Below are 9,900 nucleotides of genomic sequence, written 5' to 3' on the forward strand. Positions count from 1 at the left end.
AGATTCTCCCCGTACGATATTATATTATATGTAATATATGCACTATGTACTGGGATAGACAGCAGTGATGAGGGAATGAAGCTCACTGTATCAACTATGCATAAAAACCATGGTACATAAAACTCAGCCTGTCCTAACAAACAATCTTAGGGATTTAAAAAAATATTTTATATTATACCACAGTGGTATACTTTAGCGTTGTGGAGGCATGGAGCCACCTGTTGGGAGACAATGACAATAGAGTCACTAGCCTGGTCGCTAATCTCTATGTACTATAGCAAATCCTCAGAATGACAATGATAGTCAAACGACTTGGCTAAAGCACACATACAGATCTTTAAACAAGCAATGCTGCTATCCCAGCCTCATAATATAAACAATATGGTTTGCATCTATGATGCTTTATTGTAGTTGAATGGAAGGAAAAATGTAGGTTTCCTTCTCAGTAGTCTGAATGCTGAAGATGGATGACATTGTAGACTATACAGTACATTTTTAACAAATTCCACATGTTTAACAAAAAACAAAATTCTGACTGTAAAATGCTGTATTTATGAAATAACACTTGACTGAAGTGAGAAATAATGTTGTATTATGAATCATGTGAATAAAATGAACATCTGATGTGCCCTTAAATATCATTTACACAATAATGAAAACTGTAAGACTGTACAGGACATGTAAGAATGTTCAGCATATGGTCCCTATGTAGATGAGCGTGATGTAAATCCCTACATTATTTTTTTTTTTTACGAGACCTCGATATGAAAATCCACATATGTATTTAATTGGGTCCATGTTCAGGGGAACCAAAGGGTGGATGGGTTTGCTAGCTTCAGCCACCAAGGAGAAATAAAAACCGACCAAAAAACTATAGAAAGTCAACAGCACAATACAGAGGTTCCTAAGACATAGATAAAAGCCATCCTGGATAGCTTTATCTCTCTATCGCCGCATGATAAGAGGGATTGGAATTGGAATGTATTGTACTCTACCACTCCTCTCTCTTTCTCTCCTGCTTTCCCTCTCTCACTCGTTGGCATTGCACCTCTCTTTAAAAAAAATATTATATTTGGTCTAAATCTGTAACAGATTGTGTTTAGACTGGCTGGAGGTATGCTGCCACAACACCACATGCAGGGGGACCACGTTATCCTCCCATTGAGCATTAAGCCCAGCATGGGCCTTCTTTTAAATACCTCAGAACAACTACCACCAATACTTCATCGCCATGATCATTATTTAACATGTACTGTAACGAGAGGGGGGAGGTGGATGGGGGACTGGAAAAGGCATTTGACATTTTCTGATGAAGGCCTGGCTGGCTGTGAGATCAAATCTGGAAGAGCTGTACTGTAGTCTACCATCTTGAAGACCCACGCTGCACATTCTGGTTGTTGAGGCTGGTAATGATCTTCTGTATACAAGATCCGTGTTAGTACACACTCTAAGCCAATATCCTTTGTACGGCCCAGTGTACTAAATAATATCCATATAGCATGAGTTCCAGTCTGTTTGTGCTATCATGTCAACTCCCTGTCAGCAGCAATGGAATAGACAAGAGCACAAACAGATCTGTGACCAGGCTACTGTCTGTGTACATGGCCTATATTTCAAGGTTTGACGATGACTGGTCCTATCCCGCACAGTTAAAGTCATCATTACCATGCTTTGCTGAAATGGATGCTCTCAGTGATACATATAGACAATACCTTTTATTAACCAGTATAAATAGTAGCCTAACATCCCACCTACATGGCACTGACTGTCCCACTTTGGTTTGATTGCAATATAAATGCTTTGAGTGAATTGCAACCCACTCAGCAAAAGTTACATAATAAAACTATTATATTTATCTTCATTTTCACCTTTGGCATGCTGTATCATTCACATTACCCATTGTCCCAAATTATACTTTTTCATCCTGGAATTTAAACTCTAATTATAAAACAATTTTACACAACAAAAAATAGGCCTCTGGTTAAAACATTTATACTGTTTCTTTCATCCATCAGCAGCATGAATATATTCCTGTCTGGCTGCCTTCATCAAATTGATAAGCTGAATTGAAGTACGGGGGCGGGGGGCGGGGTCAATCAACTAAATGTTTGGTAAGAGGATTTGAGAAGCCATTGTGGGGTCATCTTCATTCACTATAATAAATTAGGGGTGACAGTAATACTAGACAGCCCATATGGCCACATACTGTATCCGGGTGCACTACGGTCATGGGGGGGGCTAATGGATAATTAAATTACCATTTACACTCCCAAAGCCACATCCATTTGGATTGTCTTTCAATATTTCCGTTTTCCCTATACAGACAAACTCTGCTTTTATTGTTACACAATGTAGATGAACTGGCAGACTGAATGTGAACAGGCAAGCATAAAGGCTCAGTCATTGGTTTGCTGCTGCAGCTACAGTATATCCTTAACCCAGTTAGGGTAAACTATAGCTAAAGCTATTCCACCACACACTTTGAAATGTGATATTGACAATAAACTCTAGGGTTTCTCCATGCATCGTCGAGATCGGACAGCGGACAAAAACATAGGGGGGGGGGGGTATGCCCCTCTTTGTAAACCCTGACCCTAATCCTAACCCTCAGGAGGTTGAAAAGATTTCGCACGGCCCCTCAGATCCTCAAAAAGTTCTACAGCTGCACCACTGAGAGCAAATTGACTGGCTGCATCCCCGATTGGTATGGCAACTGCATCGCCTTCAATCGCAAGGCTCTACAGAAGCAACTGCACCGCCTTCAATTGCAAGGCTCTACAGAGGGAACTGCACCGCCTTCAATCGCAAGGCTCTACAGAGGGTGGAGTAGAGGCACAGGCAATCATTTTGGAGAGCTCCCTGCCAGCCAGGACCTCTATACCAGGTGGTGTCAGAGGAAGGTCCTGGAAAATTGTCAAAGACCATAGCCACAACAGCCATAGACTGTTCACTCTGCTACCACATGGCAAACAGTACCGCAGCACCAAGTCTGGGACCGGAACAGCTTTTACCTCCAAGCCATAAGACTGCTGAACAGTTAATCAAATCACTACCAAGACTATTTACATTGACCCTTATTTTCAGTGACTCTTACACTCTCTGCACACTCACTGGACTCTACTCACACATTCACACATACTTACACTCCAACATACTCACGCTCACAAAACACACAAACATGCATATTGACACCACACACACACTCTTCACATACACTGCTGCTTCTCTGTTTATTATCTATCCTAATTGCGTAGTAATTTTTTTACCCCTACCAACTGTACATGTACATACAGTATTCCCTCAACTACTTCCTACCGATGCACATTGACTCAGAACGCTTACTACTTGTGTATATAGTCTCCTTATATTTATTTATTGTGTTACTATTTTTTTACTTGCCAATTTCCTTACTTTTTAACTTTGCATTGTTGTTGAAGGGCTCGTAAGCATTTCACAGTAAAGTCTACACCTTTTGTATTCGGCGCATGTGACAAATACAATTTGATTTGATTTTGATTTTACAATAATGCTGACTTAAAACTGTGGCATCAACCTCAAAGGCTTAAGTCAAGTGTATAGGAGGAATCCAATACATTTCAAAACCCCTATCCGGTCTATGGTACAAAGATCTCCATCTTTAACTATTCTTCATACTGAATTGCAATCTGGAAAGAAATCTCTTGGTGAACCTCAAGTGCATGTGGTGAAACTGGGTCCCATTCTATAATGTATTTATCAAACTAAACATTAACTTAATGCCTTTGTGGCCCTCTGGTGTAACTTTAAGGCTGGTGCAACTTCAGCTATTTTGGAATAGCATCTGGAAAGAGTAATGATATAGTGTTATTTTGATTGAGCTTTACATCCTGTCACAGATCTATGCGGCAGGGCTTTCCCTCCATGGTCAAACACACTGCACTGACTGGAACCTCAACCAACAGCCCCGGAGCTGTTAAAATTCCAGGTCCCTGAAAAGTGAAAGTCGAGGCAAATCCGAGTGTCAACAGGGGGTTTGTAAACCACACGTTTCCTGGACCGCTCTGTCAGGAGCAGCTGTGCACATGAAAATCCTGACGGTGTATAGCCACCGGGAGACACACAGGACACGCACCCCGAGAGATGGACAGAGTGGGAGAACGGATAGAAAGGATCAGGGGAGAGACAGGCAGTGAGGGGGGGAAAGACAGAAAAGACTGGAGAGAGGTATGGAGAAGGTTTAGACAGCCCAGGGAGGAGGGGGTAGTTAAAACAGTTGACCTGTCTCTTTAAAGTCTGGAACTGTTGGCCCTTCTCTGTTACAGTGTCAACACTTAACCCTCTCCAAACGCTCCCCAGGTTCACAGGTCAGAGTTTGGCAGGTGCCTGAGGGGACTGGGGTTGAGGGTCCAGGGGTCAGATTTCTGTGGAGAGTACAATATCCCCAGTGTCCAGACTAAAGCCATTGACAGGCAGGTCGTCAGAGTCTAGCAGTCCAGTCCAATCAGCCCCATAATGATTGATACGCGTGCACACACACACACACACACACACACACACACACACACACACACACACACACACACACACACACACACACACACACACACACACACACACACACACACACACACACACACACACACACACACACACACACACACACACACACACACACACACACACACACACACACGCCTAGAGCAGGTAACTGTACATCACATCAGCCTACAGGATGGCGGGCAGGGAGGCGAATTCTGGGTCTTTCTTCCGTCACAACAGCAGCTGAAACAGGTGTGTTTTGACTTAGGGCAGCGAGGGCACACAAGTGCAGTGCCATCCTCATATGATTTTCATAGGACACACTGACTGACTACACACATAGCCACACGCTCACCTCACACCCCAGTTGCATATTCTTCCCTTAGCTGGAACACAAATTTTATGCAGAATATCCACACGTACACACAAGCTCGTGCAAGCACGCACATGCGCACACACACACAACGACACACTGTTAGTCACCCTGGGTACACAAACACTCATTACAACCATCTCATGGCTACATAACACACAACGGACTAGGTCTCCTACTCAGGAAACAGAGGGTTCCTGTTAGTTCGCCAAGCTCTATTGTTACCCTGGCTGACTCTCTCCTATACTGTATATACCCTCAGCTCAGTGAGTCTCTCTCTCCCCTTCTCCTTGTTGCTCTTTGTGTTACTCAGAATTATATTCTGAGTTATATACTGTACGTCAATATTTATCAGTACAAAATGTTCAATATGTCCTCTGTTCTTTTAGACCACAATCTCTTTCTGAACCTCTCACTCGACTGATATTGACCTAACCACACACACATACAACATAAATCTCTAAAACAAAATGTTCAGCTTTATCTCACTCTCTGGAGTCATGAGTCACTTCTCCTCTTTCCTGACTTAAGGATACAGTATCTTCTTTTTCAACTCAATCTTTCTTTCTCTCGGTACCTCTGTTCCTTCTATTCCCTCCAAGCTGTAACTTCACACTGTTGTAAGCAGGGTTTCTGTTTGCACGTGGGAGGTGGTTGGAGGTGTTGGGGGATTGAAGAAAAGTCTGGATGAGCATCTGGATTTAATGCACCATTCAGGTCATCAATTGTTCAACCTGCACCTGCAAATTCCCTTCCTTTCAACCGCATCCCTTCTCAACCCCTCTCCTCTCCTCTCCTCTCCTCTCCTCTCCTCTCCTCTCCTCTCCTCTCCTCTCCTCTCCTCTCCTCTCCTCCCCTCACCCCAGACTCTCCTCTCCCCCCTATTTTCTCTCCCACTTCATCCCCTCTTTCCCATCAACCCCCCCCCTCTCTTCCCATCCCCCTCTCTTCCCACTGCCGCTCTCTCTCCCAATCTCTCTCTTTCACCTCTCTCCCTCCCAGTCACTCCCCCATCTCTCCCCACTGCCTCTCCCTGTGCCGCTTCCCTCCTCCAGGCAGGCTGTTGTGCTGTGTCTGCCAGGCCCTCTCTGCTGGAGCACAGGTTTCCTGAGTACAGGAACAGGAGCTGGCAGAGAAACACACTGAGAAACGCCAGCACGGCCGTTCCCACTGAGACTCGCACACGCACACTGACGTAACATTGACAACTACACTACACTACACATCACAGAAACACAACACACATTCGTACACAAAGGCAGATACACGTAGGTAGGTAGATGCAGGCACATACTATTGCAAATGTATATGTAGAGGGATACTCACATTCACTGTATGTAATAAATACTATTTGACAATTGCAGTTATATATACTCAGGCTCAGTACTCAACATACAATCACAGTCAAATACGCACCAAATGTTTGTGTAGGGTAGGCCTATATGAGTAGCACTATATTTTGTGTATGTTAGTAGAATATGTGTATCTTACACTCGTACACATGTGAAAACCCTGTATAAACAGAAAGAGCAACATGTGCCTCCCAACATGCACACCGTCACTCACACATTTAACAGTGACACACACAAACACCAACATCACAAGAAGAACTCTCCATTTCCCTCAGTGAATGATGTTTATGTCTCAGTGGCTCTTCGCTGTCTCCCTTGCCCTCCCTAAATGAATTATGTTGATGTCTCTCTGGCTCCTAAGTAGACACTAAAGAGGGCCGTGAATGAACAGATATGACCCTTGGCACATCCCACCGTACCTTCTCTGCTATGCAATCTGGAATCAGAGCTGGTCATGGGTGCACCTCAGCCACGCTCAAGGTCCTAAACGATATCATAACCGCCATCAGTAAAAGACAATACTGTGCAGCCGTATTCATCGACCTGTACAAGGTTTTCGACTCTGTCAATCACCACATTCTTATCGGCAGACTCAACAGCCTTGGTTTTTCAAATGACTGCCTCGCCTGATTCACCAACTACTTCTCAGACAGAGTTCAGTGTGTCAAATTGGAGGGCCTGTTGTCCGGACCTCTGGCAGTCTCTAAGGGGGTGCCACAGGGTACAATTCTCGAGCCGACTCTTTTCTCTGTTTACATCAATGATGTCACTCTTGCTAATGGTGATTCTCTTTTAAATGCAAGTAAAACTAAATGCATGCTCTTCAACCGATCGCTGCCCGCACCTGCCTGCCCGTCCGTCATCACTACTCCGGACGGTTCTGACATAGAATATGTGGACAATTACAAATACCTAGGTGTCTGGTTAGACTGTAAACACTCCTTCCAGAATCACATTATTAAGCATCTTCAATCCAAAATTAAATCTAGAATCGGCTTCCTATTTCGCAACAAAAAATCCTTCACTCATGCTGCTAAACATACCCATGTAAAACTGATCATCCTACCGATCCTTGACTTTAGCGATGTCATTTACAAAATAGCCTCCAACACTCTACTCAGTATATTAGATGCAGTCTATCACAGTGCCATCCGTTTTGTCACCAAAGCCCCATATACTGCCCACCACTGCGACCTGTGTGCTCTCGTTGGCTTTCCCTCGCTTCATATTTGTCGCCAAACCCACTGGCTCCAGGTCAATATATAAGTCATTGCTAGGTAAAGAATCCCTTATCTCAGCTCACTGGTCACCATATCAGCACCCAGCAGATATATTTCACTGGTCACCCCCAAAGCCTATTCCTCCTTTGGCTGCCTTTCCTTCTAGTTCTCTGCTGCCAATGACTGGAACGAATTGCAAAAATCACTGAAGCTGAAGACTCATATCTCCCTCACTAACTTTAAACATCAGCTGTCAGAGCAGCTCACAGATCATTGCACCTGTACATAGCCCATCTGTAAATAGCCCATCTGTAAATAGCCCATCCAACTACCCCATATTGTTAACTACCCCATATTGTCATTTTAGTCAATAAGATTCTTGCTACGTAGCTTAAATTTCTGAACATTCGAGACGTGTAGTCCACTTGTCATTCCAATCTCCTTTGCATTAGCGTAGCCTCTTCTGTAGCCTGTCAACTATGTGTCTGTTTATCCCTGTTCTCTCCTCTCTGCACAGACCATACAAACGCTCCACACCGCGTGGCCGCGGCCACCCTACTCTGGTGGTCCCAGCGCGCACGACCCACGTGGAGTTCCAGGTCTCCGGTAGCCTCTGGAACTGCCAATCTGCGGTCAACAAGGCAGAGTTCATCTCAGCCTATGCCTCCCTCCAGTCCCTCGACTTCTTGGCACTGACGGAAACATGGATCACCACAGACAACACTGCTACTCCTACTGCTCTCTCTTCGTCCGCCCACGTGTTCTTGCACACCCCGAGAGCGTCTGGTCAGCGGGGTGGTGGCACCGGGATCCTCATCTCTCCCAAGTGGTCATTCTCTCTTTCTCCCCTCTTTCTCCCCATCTGTCTATCGCCTCCTTTGAATTCCATGCTGTCACAGTTACTAGCCCTTTCAAGCTTAACATCCTTATCATTTATCGCCCTCCAGGTTCCCTCGGAGAGTTCATCAATGAGCTTGATGCCTTGATAAGCTCCTTTCCTGAGGACGGCCCCTACTCACAAGGCAGGCAATACGCTCGACCTCATCTTTACTAGATGCTGTTCTTCCACTAACCTCATTGCAACTCCCCTCCAAGTCTCCGACCACTGCCTTGTATCCTTTTCCCTCTCGCTCTCATCCAACACCTCCCACACTGCCCCTACTCGGATGGTATCGCGCCGTCCCAACCTTCGCTCTCTCTCCCCCGCTACTCTCTCCTCTTCCATCCTATCATCTCTTCCCTCCGCTCAAACCTTCTCCCACCTATCTCCTGATTCTGCCTCCTCAACCCTCCTCTCCTCCCTCTCTGCATCCCTTGACTCTCTATGTCCCCTATCCTCCAGGCCGGCTCGGTCCTCCCCTCCCGCTCCGTGGCTCGATGACTCATTGCGAGCTCACAGAACAGGGCTCCGGGCAGCCGAGCGGAAATGGAGGAAAACTCGCCTCCCTGCGGACCTGGCATCCTTTCACTCCCTCCTCTCTACATTTTCCTCCTCTGTCTCTGCTGCTAAAGCCACTTTCTACCACGCTAAATTCCAAGCATCTGCCTCTAACCCTAGGAAGCTCTTTGCCACCTTCTCCTCCCTCCTGAATCCTCCTCCCCCCCTCCTCCCTCTCTGCAGATGACTTCGTCAACCATTTTGAAAAGAAGGTCGACGACATCCGATCCTCGTTTGCTAAGTCAAACGACACCGCTGGTTCTGCTCACACTGCCCTACCCTGTGCTCTGACCTCTTTCTCCCCTCTCTCTCCAGATGAAATCTCGCGTCTTGTGACGGCCGGCCGCCCAACAACCTGCCCGCTTGACCCTATCCCCTCCTCTCTTCTCCAGACCATTTCCGGAGACCTTCTCCCTTACCTCACCTCGCTCATCAACTCATCCCTGACCGCTGGCTACGTCCCTTCCGTCTTCAAGAGAGCGAGAGTTGCTCCCCTTCTGAAAAAACCTACACTCGATCCCTCCGATGTCAACAATTACAGACCAGTATCCCTTCTTTCTTTTCTCTCCAAAACTCTTGAACGTGCCGTCCTTGGCCAGCTCTCCCGCTATCTCTCTCTGAATGACCTTCTTGATCCAAATCAGTCAGGTTTCAAGACTAGTCATTCAACTGAGACTGCTCTCCTCTGTATCACGGAGGCGCTCCGCACTGCTAAAGCTAACTCTCTCTCCTCTGCTCTCATCCTTCTAGATCTATCGGCTGCCTTCGATACTGTGAACCATCAGATCCTCCTCTCCACCCTCTCCGAGTTGGGCATCTCCGGCGCGGCCCACGCTTGGATTGCGTCCTACCTGACAGGTCGCTCCTACCAGGTGGCGTGGCGAGAATCTGTCTCCTCACCACGCGCTCTCACCACTGGTGTCCCCCAGGGCTCTGTTCTTGGCCCTCTCCTATTCTCGCTATACACCAAGTCACTTGGCTCTGTCATAACCTCACATG

Source organism: Oncorhynchus gorbuscha, linkage group LG09 (assembly GCF_021184085.1).
Source record: "Oncorhynchus gorbuscha isolate QuinsamMale2020 ecotype Even-year linkage group LG09, OgorEven_v1.0, whole genome shotgun sequence".
Taxonomy (NCBI): Eukaryota; Metazoa; Chordata; class Actinopteri; order Salmoniformes; family Salmonidae; genus Oncorhynchus; species Oncorhynchus gorbuscha.